The sequence below is a fragment of the Diadema setosum genome, chromosome 3 (genome assembly GCF_964275005.1).
Source record: "Diadema setosum chromosome 3, eeDiaSeto1, whole genome shotgun sequence".
Classification (NCBI taxonomy): Eukaryota; Metazoa; Echinodermata; class Echinoidea; order Diadematoida; family Diadematidae; genus Diadema; species Diadema setosum.
Window position 1 is genome coordinate 8346980 of NC_092687.1, and position 15327 is coordinate 8362306.

Below are 15327 nucleotides of genomic sequence, written 5' to 3' on the forward strand. Positions count from 1 at the left end.
AATCCTTGTGGGATTCATTTAAGAGTACATTATATATCTATTGTTGGGTGAAAATTATTTGCTTCAGAATGGTCTCATATTCAAGTAATGTGAAGTTCAAGGCCCCGCCACTGTACAGGCCTGATAACTTGGAAGCATTAAACTGCACATTACTTGATTATGAGACCATTCTGAAACAAACAATTTTCACACAACGATAAATATATAATGTACTCTAAAATGAATCCCACAAGGATTGGAACAATCATCCCCAGCATTCCCACTGATCAGTTACTAGCCATCCCCTTTAACTGAGCAATTAAAATCAATGTCAAGTGCGTTTAATACCAGCCTTCTATAATAGAAAAAAAAATGCACGTCCAAAAATACAGCAACCCCCCTCCCATATTTCTAAAACATGATCATATCTGCATAGTGGTGTTGATGTAGGGAGGAGACTAACACAAAATATCCCAACTAAACAAAACAAATCAAAAGTGAATAAGAGAAAATGATTACAGCCAGCAATCTGGAAAAAAAAGTGTTGCAGCCTACAACCAGATTTAAGCAGTCAATTATAAACTTCTTTTTTTTTTTTGGTCCTTTTTAATAACTACCCCTCCTCCACCTCATGACGGTTCTGTGAAGCAGATAATAAGCTTACCATTTGACTGCTTAGTGGCTTTCATCAATGACTCAGGAACTGAGATTTTCTTGTTGGGTTTGAAGACGAAAGAAATCAAAAAGCAAGATCACAGACTCTTTCTGGACTTGTGAAGATGCACTGCAAAGCCCTGGCTTTCATCAATGCAACTTCTGTAACTGTTGCCTCTCCAGAGTATACAGCCTTAAGTCCATGGTCTTCAATGATTGATGCTGTAAAGAATGGACATAGAATTTAAAATCAAATTCCCACAACATTTCTAACCCTCCAAAAGAACACAAAGTGTTACTGTACGATATTGACAAACTAGTAACACGTTAAATCTGTTCTTGTCATATACTGCATGCTGTAGGAATCTAGATCTTCAGTGCTGACAGACATTTTAATGTGATAAGCACTTATAAATATCGGGAATGTTTACTTCACTTCATGAAATAACAAAACCTTTTGCAATGGCAGAACGGACAGTAGTTGCTGACCCAAGACCTCACATACAGGTATATCAGGGTATATGTACATGCATTTTGTGCATGCGTAACTAATGTCATTAGAATTTCTCTCATGAAAGCATACGGTACCAAAATAGGCAAAATGTTCATAAATTACACAGAGAAGCCCATCTCTCCCCCCCCCCCCCCCCATTCATATACCAAAACAGGCCCTGTGTTAAAGTTTGGTGCTTTAAAACCCTTCAACCACAAGGCTACGATTTCTGTATAGGTCTACACAACATCACAGTGGAAAGAAACAGTTAGGCCCCCTATGTATTCTGTAAACTTTCCACCACATGGGAAGGCTCTGCATATACTATATTGACCTGTTGACCACTTGTGACTAAAAACAGCTGCAGTAGCAATTCATTTCTAATTCTATTGATACTAGACAGTCTAAAAAAGAACTCATACTATGTTCATTTAAACTGCAGTCACAACTGCCTTTACGTCAGCGAAAAACTAGCCGTCTAGTTATCGTGTTCAGACATTCAGGTGATACTCAGTTACCTGTGTCTTTATAAGGGAAATGAGAGACGATGACAACTTCCATGCTCAGCGAAGCGGAGTATCAGCGCGCAGCGGACTCTCCCCCGATGCTCCCGAGTAGCTGCAGTGCAGTTGGAGTTAGAGCCCTACGTGTCACCACTCGCCGCGGCTTCTATCCGCACGAAGTCCTTGCAGGAAGAAATCGCCTCAAATGATACACTTTTGCCAAACCGGTGGGAAGATTCACAAAAACATCTCGTCCGCGCAATGCAGAACTCACAGCTTTCACTTGTACTCTATTCCCATTCTTGAAAGAAGAAAACTTCAACTTTCCAGTTGCAAATGCAATACTCTTCGACAGACATTCTCACCAGGGTTGATTGCTCGCGCACAATCGACGCCGTGTGTTGACCTAGAAACTTTAATGAATATGCAAATCAGAGTTCACATACTCTCGTCGTTAATTGGTGAATCGTGTCACATGGCATTACTCTCGGAGGGGTTTGTGCAAGACAATCTGCTTGTAATTATCTACCGTGACGGTAGAGGGAAAACAGTACGTATAAAGAGAAATCAACTAAAACAATCACTATGGTATTCACTAATAAAAAAAAAATGTTAATTTATATATTGAAGGATATGAAATTAAACAATATGCAGAATATAAGTATTTAGGAATGTGGTTTGATCATAAGTTAAATTGGAAAAAAAATATTGATGCTACTAAAAATAAGGCTGTAAAGCGTTTAAATTTGTTGAGATGTGTTGCCGGTACACCATGAAGCAGTAATGGCCAAATATTATTGATGGTATATAAAGGACTGATAAGATCAATTTTAGATTATGGATGTGAATTATATGATGCTGCAAGTGTTAGCACAAAACGTAAACTTGATTGTATTCAATATCAGGCTTTGAGAATAATCACTGGTGCGGTGTGTAAGACATCTCTTGAAGCTTTACAAGTGGAGTGTGGAGAAATGCCTTTGAAATTTCGACGAAGTATATTTGTTGACAAGTATAGATTTTATTTAATGTCTTTTGAAGGCAAACGGCATTCTACGGTAGAAATATTACAGCCATGTTGGTATTACGATCGATTTAATTGGAAAACTAGTCAAGGCCCGCTTGCGATGAGGACATGTAATTTGAATACAAAAGTTGAACACATTTATGATTGTATATTAAAAGAACCATATTCGTATTATGTACCTCCGAGAAAATTCATATTATATTGTTGATGATATTAGGAAAAGAGTTGATACTGATATACAAGTAATAAATTGTGTAAATGAAAGATTATGAATAAGATGGAAAGGTTATTGAAAATATGCACAGATGGATCAAGGCAAGACAATAATAATACTGGTGCTGCTTTTTATGTTGATCAGTATGACATAGGTAAAGTTTTTAGATTACCTTCAATATGTATTATGAGAGCAGAATTAACTGCAATCATAATGCCATTAGAATGGTTAGAGACTTTTTGTAGTGTTTCGGTTGTTATCTTAACTGATTCTCTAGCTGCATTACAGGCGCTAGAAAATTTGTCTTCTATTACAAGTGTTTTAGTTGTAGAAATTTTAGAGAAATTGAAATGTCTACAATTGCAGGATATAGATGTGTATTTTGAATGGATACCCTCTCATCGAGGAGTAAAAGGTAATAAAATAGCTGATAATTTAGCAAAAATGGGGTCTTTGAAAGAAAATGTAGATGTTGATATTGTTTACACGAGACAAGAACTATGGTGTTGTAGTATAGAAATATTTGGCAAACAGAATGGGAAACATCTGAGAGAGGAAGAGATTTCTTCAGAATACAATCGCAGGTGTCTAAGGGAATACAGTTACAAGGAATGAGTAGAAAGGAAGAAGTGTTAATACATCAAATTCGTTTGGGAAAATGTAGGTTGAATCATTATCTTTATGATATTAATTGTCACGAAAATGGATTATGTGATTTATGCCAAGTGTTAGAAACAATAGAACATTATTTATTGGAATGTAAAAGATATGAAAAGGAAAGAAATTTGATGCAAAAAAAAATGATGAAAAAAGATGAATTGAATATTACACAAAATTATAATGAAGGTTAGTATAAAAGATAAATTTAGGGCTTTGTGTGTGTATTTAAAAATACAAAGCGTTTATGATTGATGCAACAGAGATTAATTATTGATATTGTTTAGTATTCATTGGTAATAAGCACACGTTGTGTGTTTATACGTTTTGTTAAAATATACACAGTTTATGGTATTATGATGAAAAAAAAATATATATATACGTTTATATGTATTTGTATATAGATGCACTGCACGTACTGCACTAACGGTGGAGGGAAATTGATCTCACACACTGCCACTTGACAGGTAAGCCGAAACCTAGAACAGAGTGAGCGTGACGTGATCAACCGAACTGAGCGTATAGACTCTCTCAAGGACTCCTATAGTATGGAGAAGACGTGGCGCAGATAATCAGACTGATTGAAAAGCGCCAATAAACACAAACAACAACAACAACAAAAACAACAACAATCACTCAAGCTAGTAAAGGCGGTTAGGGCCTGCGGCCCCTCCGACCGTGTTCGTTGCTGTTTCGCAATTAGTCTCGATTCAGACACACAGGGGATATAAAGCCCAGACCGCATTGGCTAAAGGCTAGTACGTACCTGGCTCCAGTCTCAAGGAATCTGTTTATTTGCACTGTGGTGCCAACTTCAGCAGTTTAAGCAATAATATTTTAAAATTTCTGGAAATATCCTATAACAATATTATAGATTATTCATATATTATGTTATTAAATATTTAGTTTTATAAATTATGGTTTAAAGTTATGCCACGAAGAAAATTCACTAAGAATGGATATCATGGACAAATTATATATGTCTGGAAAGGATGAATTACGATGAACAAGATTAAATTGCTTAGAAGTCAAAAAAAAATATCATGAGGTAAGTCCAGCGTTTTAATATTATAAACACATTGTGTTTCATCAATTCATAGTGTGAATTACTTCACAGTGTGCGAAAAAAAAAACTATGTACAATCTCTCTTTGAAAAAAATGCACACACACACACACACACACACACACATTCATACAACAATACACACTTTTGATCTTGAGTGTTTTCACATAGTCGACTATATTTATTTATTTATTCATTTATTTATTTATTTATTCAAGATTTCATGCGTGTTCACAAAATACGAATGCATACAAATGTATGCAGGTACATCTCATATAGCCAAAACAGAATATATACAATAAGTAAACATTGATAAGAAGCAGTTACAGGATAGTATACAACTCCACTAAGAGAGCTACATTATTCAAGGTAACGAACACGCAAAGGAATTGCAACATAAGCTTAAAGCTTGAAAATCGTTGCAACCCCCGTGCACACAATCTATATGTTTGCAAATAATTTAAATGATACTTGATAGGAGTTGGGGGGGGGGTATTTACAAAGAGAGCATGGGAACATGAGGGGGAAAGAAGAAATGCATGTGTGGTGCCTATTTGTCCTGTCGGACATTGACAAGAGAGAGCAAGAAAAAGTTTAAAGTGTCAAGTCATTATAAGCAAATTATACTGATTAAATTGATTAAATTTCTCATAAATCCCATTCAAATGTCGATTTCAGGGAAAATATATGATCACAGTAAGTTTAATAGTTAAGAGTATCCAGGAGTTCAGCGTGAAGCTGATAATAGAATATGTTTGATCGACCTTTTGAAAGTAACTATTTTTTTGTAAATTACGAACATGCTGAGGTAGCGCATTCCAGACATCAGGACCGCTATGTCTGACTAATGTGAACACATAGTGTCCTTTCCACGTCAAGCTTTGTTAAATGTTATTTCAAGTGCGTGACTTCGGAAAATGTTTTACAAGCTGTAACTTTATTAAAAGAATAAGTTATTTTTTTTTTCATATTATCATTATCATTATCACTATGATTATTATTATTATTATTGTTATTATTGCTACGTTGTAATCTCATCAGAAGAAACTTACCTAAATATCACCAACAAAAAAAAAAAAAAAAAAAAATCAGGAGGCCGGAAGGAGGACTCACATATTATACACACATCTGCACACGCGCACACGCTACCCACACACAAAAGTATACATAAACACACATACGCCGGCACCAATATGTGTCAACCGACAGTTATGTTCCCGTTCCCCATAAAGAAAAAAGCAAATTCAATTTCACTTTAAAAAACAAACAAACACACACACAAATAACTTAACCTTTACTGTGCTCTTCACCACGTGCTCCATCTGGCAAATAAATAAATAGATAAATAAATAAATAAATAAATAGATAAATAAATGAATAAATAAATGAATAAATAATCAAATGAAAATAAAATAAGATAAGAAACTGATTGGGACTGTTATGACAGAGACACAGACACACATACATACAGGCGCGCGCTCGTACTCAAACACACACAAACACACAGGCAAATAAACGGAAGCAATGTAATACTAATGGATCTGTTTCGTGGTCAGAGGGAAAGGCATACAGCTTGACCGCATTTCATTCCTAGGTTTGAGCATGACAAATACGCAAGTCCAGGGACTGCTCTTATTCAGGTCCATGCGTAAAAAAAGCAGTATAATAGAAATGAAAACGAAACTCATACAGAGAAACAATGCCCAAAAAAGAGACAAATACCCTCCTTACAACCTCCATATGTCGCTTCCTTCTTCAATTCTTCTCTTCCTGGGCTTTTCTTCTGCCAAACAACGATCCGGATAAGAACTACATATACAATGGTGTCACCGCGAATCTTTCTCTCTCATTTACTTTATTATTCAAACTTTCAAGTACACATAAGTACTTCCTTCTTTTTTAAAATGAATGAGATGAAACAAAGGGGAGTTCAGGATAGAAAGACAGGGAAAGAGATAGAAAGAGAGTATTCTCCTGAGAAGGGAGCGGCAGAGGGAGAGAGAAAGAGAGAAAAGGAGAGAGGAATTGGGAAAGCATGCAAAGAAAGCTGTGGAAAGCTATTCATTAATAAGTAAGAAAGAGGTTTTCTTTAAAGAAACTAAACATTAAAGAAAAACAAAGGGCACGGAGAAAAGTTCCTCGGTTTAAACCTTATACAAAAACATGATTGCTTCATATCAAGAAATTGATATCATGATGGCCCTTCAAACCTTAGACTCTGGCGCAAACATCATGTATACTCCAAAACACTCGAAGCCACTGTATACCTTTGAGATCACGAAAGTAAAATACACAATGAGTTCTCACATTTACATATTGATGTTTTGAGGTCCAGCTTTCTTTTCTTATAACATGATATGTTTGACTTTGTGATAAAAATGCCTAAAATCATTTCCACTCATCTTCTTTAGAAGTGATGTAGTGTCAATAACCCGAATTGAATATCACAGGGAAAACAATCGCCACGACAACTGCGGCAACTGTACAGGCGATCCCGACAAACAGCCCAGCCATGGACCAGTAGAAAGCTCTGTCAGCTGCACGCTTGGCTCCACGCAGGTCTCCTCTCTCTCGTTTATTTTTTGCCTGTCGGCAAAACGGAGAGAAAGAGAAATGGAGGTTAGTATTATGGAGAGATAAAAAGTGGGAAAAAATCTTAGCAAAAGGAAATTAAATTCAGGGGAAAGGGTACAGACACAAAGAGATATGAGGAAACGAAGAAGAACAAGAAGGAGCGAAATGGCAATGTTATTCCAAAGAAAATATGCATAGTGAGGGATAGAAGGAAAGGATGACACACAATACAATGAGGATAAAATTAGGATATCAAATTACACGCAAGGTCATATAGGTATTATCCATATATATGATAAATATATATATATATATATATATATATATATATATATACTAGTATATAATACATATATTATACATAATAATAATCGAGACAATAAAAATGGGGGTAGAGGCTTTCGACCCATTATGTGTGTTTCTTGGGTTGTCTTGTGACAGCCAGATGACAACTGTTCAGTGGCGTACCGTGGGTCAAGACATGGGGGGGGGGCACCGCGTTGAAAAGTAATTTTGAGGGTGTGTATGTTTGTGCGTGCGTGCGTTTTTATGTATATGTGTGCGTGTGTGCGTGGGCTGTCAGTCTACGTAATTAATGGGGACTATAATACATTATGTAGATGATGACTGGCGGGGGAGGGAACATACCGAATGTTCCACCCAAAGGGTTTGAAATGCCATTGAGGGAAGTTATAAGTCCCGAGGCGAAGTCCAGGGACCTATAGCCTCCCGAAATAGCATCTCAAACCCTGAGGGTGGAACGTTTGGTACATGTGTCCGACAACAAAAGTCATCATCTGTTATATTATATGGGTTAGTCAAATACGTAAAAAAAGTCAACGTCAACCACCAGCACAACGCACTCGATCGCTCGCTCGCGCAGAGCCAAATTTACTGTGCGCGCGTGGTCTTAGGCGTTCTGTCATTTGTTACGTGAAAATGTTTTCCCATGGGAGAACATTACAAAAAATGTTCGCCCATAGGCGAACATAACGAATGTTCCTCCATCACGTGACTGTGTTTAGCCAATCGCTAACCGGTATTTGACTAACCCATTTAATATAACGGAATGTGATACATTCTACAACGCAGTCATTAAGCAACATTGCCACGAATAGGACTCTTCCTTTTACTGTACGTATAGTCAGGGGCGGATCCAGGAATTCCGTAAAGGGGGGCGCGCGCACACACACACACACACACACACGCACATATATATATATATATATATATATATAACTGTATACATATATATATTATATATGTGACCCTGCATCACAAATCAACAAAAAGTCGCCAGACATGAATTTTTAGTTAAGGGCAGATTCTGAAAGAACAGGATCTAAGCTTTAAAATGATGTATAATATGAAAAATTCAAGATTGACTTAGTTGACCCATTTCACCTGTTTTGAGTCCTCACGTAAAATCAAAGGGTGCGACTTTTTGTTTGTTTTGTGATGCACGGTCACATATAGTCAGCCCTCTCCCCCCCCCCCCCCCCCCCCAGCACCAACCAACCTCATTGGCTTGCAGAATGCCGATAATGCCAAAAGGCAAACAGCAGCACACAGTGACTATGATCGCAAACCACATGTGGCTTCTGATATGCGGTTCTGCCTGGCGGGTTATTACAGTCGTGGTGGGAATTCCCTGTAATGGTAGTATACATAATTATATACATACAAATAAAACATCAAGATCAAAAATCAATTTATGATAAAAAAAATAGATATGTATATACCTCCACCTATACAAAATGGGTTTACAGGACGTAATGATGATGAAGTTAAAATAAGACACTTGATTGGTACCAATCAAATATGATGGTATCAAATTTATTAGGTGTTATCATTTTTTTTTTTTACTTGCTTATATATATATAATATATATACATATACATATATATAGGGCCTATATATGTTAGTCATGAATTGATATACTTGATTACGAGGTTTTTTTTTTTTTTTTTTTTCAAATCGAGCTGCACTTTCTATTAGAAATCCTGTATGATGATCTCTTCCCAGGTGGAAACCGAACCATTCTTATATCTAAACCAATAGTCCACAGAACCGGTGGATGTCTATCATACATAATGACTCGACATTAGCTTGCCTCGGCTAATTTAAATCTCATGTCGGGCGAGAAAAAAAAAAAAAAAAAACCTACAAAATTGCATCTGCTTGAACCATTGCGCAAGTAACTTTTTTTCTCTATAGTAGAACAAAGCTGCAATATAACAATATAAAGAAACTCTAAAACCAATCCATTGTTATTACGTTAAAAAGCAAATAAAAGTAAAAAAAAAGAACAGAAAAGAAATGCACACAGATGCATAAAAACACAATGTTCATACATTGCATAGGGTGAGAGAAGGGAAGTGATGGTTAGTATAATAGCTCTCAGTAGTCCTCTCAGTAGTCCTTCTCTCCTCACCTCCCTCATTTCCTTCTTTTCCTTCCCTCCTTCCTTCTCCCACTGACCTGTCCCTCCCCTGTTTCCCATTGCTTGTCCATGTCTACGTTCTTGTTTACTGTGAGCGTCTTGTACCTGTAGTGTGTGTGTGTGTGTGTGTGTGTGTGTGTAAGGGGGGGGGAGATGTTTCCGTACCCTTACATTTGTTCTATTGTAAGTTCGATGTATTGAGTTGCCCGCATTCCTACAAGCTTGTCTTTCAAGTGGGTCCCTCTTTACCATTAACGCAATTATTTTAAACAATTAGTTCCATTATGCATATTCATTTGTGTGTGTGTGTGTGTGTGTGTTTTGAATCTGTGTCGGTAACAAACGTGTTATTGGAAATGTAATTTGAATCGAATTGAATTGAATTGAAATGAATTGGATTGATTTGAGTTGAGGGTGCAGTGGCGGGAACTGCATCAGGTATCGGTCATCTACAAGACACAGTCAATCTAAGTAACAGCTTACCATAATCTTAAACAACATAATCGAAAAACCAATGAGGTGCAAGTGCATAAAATTGTTTTGTGTTTAACATTTACGAAGGGCAATCACGTGATTCAGCACAATGATTAGGTAATCACACAAAAAAGGTGTGAGGACTAAATGAAATTAATTATCCATACAGTTTACACGTAGCAAAATTTTTTATTATTTTCCGCCATTATACTTATCCATCGTTGATCTCTTTGGCTTCAAAGATATTACAGATATCACTGCTTTATTTTGGCAACTTGTTTGCAAAAACCGATAAGTCCATTTTTGAAGATTTTAAAGTACGATCTCTGTCATAAAGTACAAAATATTACCTTTTAAATGATATATTCGTCACTACATATAAAGGTATATTTTTGAAGTTATGGTCAAAAGAAGCAAACATTTTCTTATTATTCTCTTTATTTTTCTTCACCTTTAATCGCAAATATCTCCATTTGACAAATATGGACTTATCGGTTTTTGCAAACAAACTCTTCATATGTAAAATAAATCATTAAATCGTTTTCTGCCTAGTGATCTAAGAAAAGTTGGGTATATCATGTCATCTTCCCCATCGATGTTCTGCCCCTTTCCCTTACCTCCTACCACAGCTGTTTTGAATAGCAAATAAACACAGTGTTTACATATGTAATAAATTGCATCTCTTGCAATATATCAGATACCATATTAAAGGTCATCTAATTTGCTATGAGCTTAGTAGGTCAATACAAATGACAATTCCACGGATGAGTGAACACTTTCGTGTTTACCCTAAAGAGCACAAAAGTAAAAATTGCCACAAAAAAAGAAGTGGCATGTTGTCTTTCATTTGCAGTATATATCCTTCAGGATAGAAATGATAAGAAAAGACGAATTTAAGACAATGACAGACATGAATGAAATAGCAAAAAATTGCCTGTTTATTACCCAAAACAAATTTTAAAAAAAAATAAGAATTCTCTGTCAACTCAAGCGTTAAATGACACAGAGAGTAAGGGCACAAAGATTATCATATGAATAAATTATTTTTTTATTTCATATACTTGATTTAGTAATTTCAGAATTCATGCGATGAATTTTCCTGACTTGAAAAATCAGATTTATCCCTCATTTCATTTGAATTACGATTTGACAGAAATTCTTTATTTTCCGCCATTATACTTATCCATCATTGATCTCTTTGGCTTCAAAGATATTACAGATATGACTGCTTTATTTTCGCAACTTAATTCATGTTTTTGTTGCGTTGGATTTTTCATTTGTTCTTATTGTTACTTGGCAGAGCAATTGCGCATGATTGCTAACATGTTTGTTGTTGTTTTTTTTTTTTTTCCTTTTGTGCCTTGGCAGGGAAAAAACACAGCAATTTAACAATAAAGGTGTTCATTCATGCTTAAAGTTTCCCTGTTTATATACCTTCCAGGTTGGAAGTCATCTAGATTACCTTTCATATCGTCTATAAAACGTTAACTTTTAGCTAGATATTCTATGAGAAATAACTTGAAAAAAGTGTTTACTTTTCTGCCCGGCCAATGAGATCGACAGAAGGAACAACACGTGTATATTAGGTGACTGCCTTGTTCAAGAAAGTTTCTTCCATTCTACTATCACTACATACTACATGATAAAGACACCGTTCTCTCCACTGTTATGACTTGGAGGTCTCTGCTATATGATATACATTTAATATCCATACATGTCGATATGGAAAGTGAAGAATTACCTGGGTATTAGAAAAAACAACTTGCGACGAAGCTGGGTAGGTCGGCGATCCTGTGTACCCTACGCTGGGAGCTGAAGGTGTGGTAGACTGAAATATCTCGGGACGGGCTATCACAGAGTAAGCACTATCTATTAAATTACAATATGTGAAATAAACCTTCACTCATATATATAGGTGACTATGCGTCAAAAAATACATAAAAACGTCGCCACACGCAGATCTTTTAAGATATAGGCAAATTCTGTAAAGGCAGTTTTTAATCTTTAAAATGATTATATACAGGTAGCTCAATTCAAATGGACTCTTCTAACATATCTAGATATTGGGCAGAGAGAACACACTCTGGAAAAGTCTGCACTGAGAAAAGAGGCTCTATAAGGTCTATTCAAGCGTTTAATCTAGTACGAGCCATGCTATCTGTGTATTGAATGAGAAAAAAAAGGCAACATCACTGAAGAGATCATGAGGTTAAGCTGTCATTCAGTAAGTTGTATGAACACAATCTACTCGTAATTTTAATACTCTAGAAACTTACAAAGCAGTAACATAATTCTTCCAAAAGTTATCAGAATTGAAAGTAAAAAGCCTACAGATCATTCTTAAGAAATGAAAAGGTTCCTGTAAGACATTCCTAATTATACTATTTAGTTAGACCGTTTCACCTTGCAAACTCGGCTTTGTTTTACGAAATGTTTTCATAGACCGTTTTAGCGTGAGAGCACATTGGCACCTGACGTTCGTTTCACATGGTAAAAGGGTCTATCTTGAAGATAGCCGACTTTTACCGTGGATTTCGATCGCATTTATAAGGTTAAACGGTCTATTTGATTACATTTTGTAATAATACTGGATAAAACTAAGCATTTGAGATGACATTTTCTAAACATTTCTTTTATGTATATATTTTCATAATACATTACAATCACAAGCCATTCTCTTTATAAACACAAAAGGCAGACATACAAATCCACCAAACTTTAAGCCCGTTTTTTTTTTCTACGAAGTAACATTTCTCAAGATAGACCCTTTTATCATGTAACGGCCGATACCTGATCGCACTACTCTATCAAGAAAGGTTTGTAGAAAAACTGCTGTAAACCCACTTTCCCATCCATTTTATAATCCCAAACTCAAGAATGATGTAAAGGAACAATAGCTCTTTCAGAAAATACGGAAAACTAACAATTGATTTGGTTGACCCATTTTATCTTCTTTTTTTGAGTCCTCAAGTGAAAAGAAGGGGTGCGACATTTTGTTGGTTTTGTGATGCACGGTCACATTGTAAGATTGTAAGATTTTATTGAACTCTATCGATCCCTGATCGGTGGAGGTATGAAAGTCTTAAAAGGAGCATACATGTTATATTTACAATAATGAGTATAATGTGTATAAAACATGTAAAAAGGAACATAATATGCGATAATAGATATGTATCAAGTGACCATTACAATAATGAATACGCATATTTGCACTGTGCATCCATTACTTTTTAAATCACCACAAGCTTATAATAATATTATTGTTGTTTTAGCACAATTACTTGGAAGACGCACTGGTTGTTTAATCACCCCTTCCACTTCTATAGTAGCTACATTCACTCCGGTAACTTCATTACATTAAAAGACTTTCATCAATGAATGATTTAGCAAAATATGATACTATATTGTAATGATCTTTCCATGTCTTTATGGCACATTTTATCTGCACTAGAAATCTACTTATGTGGTTAAAAAAACAAGGTTTTGTGAAATATTACTGGGAATGCATATTTGTCTTACTGTATACGGTACTGACGGATTTCCTATCCAATTTCCTTCAGCGAACACAGTACCCAAATCATTGGGGGGAAAATTTATTTTTAGCAATATCTTTATAGCCCCATACCTCACACCAGAATGTCAGTCTTCGTTAAATCAAATAATCCACACTGCGTATCAATTTACATTTGATTTTCTTTTTCTTTCGCCAATAAACTGTTTTCCTTGCCTGGAATACCTATTTTGTGACTGTTAATTTGAACTTAGCAGTATGTTATATAAATCTAAATCCCAAACAGTCATCCACAAACTCCACAACATCGCAACTCAGGTTGAAAATTGGTATTTTTCTCACCTTCCCCCGAGGAAATATAACGATTTTAGTCTTGCAAGTATTTACGGTTAGTTGCCCCTTCTGACAATAATCATTTGGAGCTGGTCTGAATTTTACATTAGAAATATAGTGTCGTTTTCATACAACAAGCAATAGTATCCAAAATCTTGCTGGGCATCTCACTAACCACATACTTTAGACCTTCATAACATGAACCAATATACTGTATAGAAATCATTCAATGAATGACAAGCAATAATGGGGATAGATTTTCCCCTTGTCTTACACCTACATTGCAAGTAAGATACTCTGACAAATTTCCCCTCACATCTATACATGATTTTTTATGCTGGTACATGTTCTTAATCGCATTGAAAATGTTATTACTAAGTCCAATCTCTAAAGGAAAAAGGATAACGTTTCGCTTTATACAAGGCTGGCGAGGACCAAGACTGATAACGTTGAATCTATAACAAAACTTAAAACTCACTTCACACGAATCATTTTATTTTGTGGCATCAATTTCGAGCTACGCTTTAATATTATAAAGATAATAAAAAACATGCTTCAAAACAAAATGTCCAGCAGAAAGTATGCCCTTGCATCAAAAACTGTTGATATCAAGTTTGTTGTTTTTTTGTTTTTTTTTTTTAAGTGCACGATTACCTATTAGACTTCACCGTGAATATTGTTTTTGGAAGATTTATGTCTCACATGTTACGACTTGTTTTCTTTGTTTTATCTAATAGAGAGCAGAATGTTCCTCTAAAATATACGTAGGCCCTACAAAGGACAAATATATAAATAGAAAGATATATTTTAAAGCTTGTAACTTTCGTGCAATATTTAGCTGTCAAGTTCACAAAATCGGTCCCTCATCTTTCGGAAAAGACTGTAAGTCACGATAATGTCAAATTGCATTTAAGGAAGATAAAAAAAAAAACAGATGAAAAGTTGCTCATGAAAGAAGAAAGGGTATTTGAATCGTTTCATTTGAATGCTCACCTTCCATTTCAATGTCCTTATTCTCCTCCTGATGAAGATTCCTTTGTTTAAATGCTTAACTCTTTAAATTGTTTGTCGCAGGGGCTTCACTTTAATGATGTCTGTGAAACTCGAAAACTACAGTCTCTTGCAGTTTACAGGTGAAACTGAGCCCGTGATTTCCCATCTGATCCAGATTTACATGGCCCTAAACTTTTCTTGCAACTTGCTAAAGACTGGACAAGACCCTGATTGGTAGGTCACGCGCAGATCATCATTAAAATTGTTGCCTGCTTGTGCATGTAGGAGACAGTGAAAGTAATTGCAGAATACCAAGGCCAGTACTGTAGCCCAGCTGCGTTGTCAAGTGACGCCTATGAAGTTCTTGATGCTTAAGCTTTGCATATAACACAACAAAGACAGGGAAAG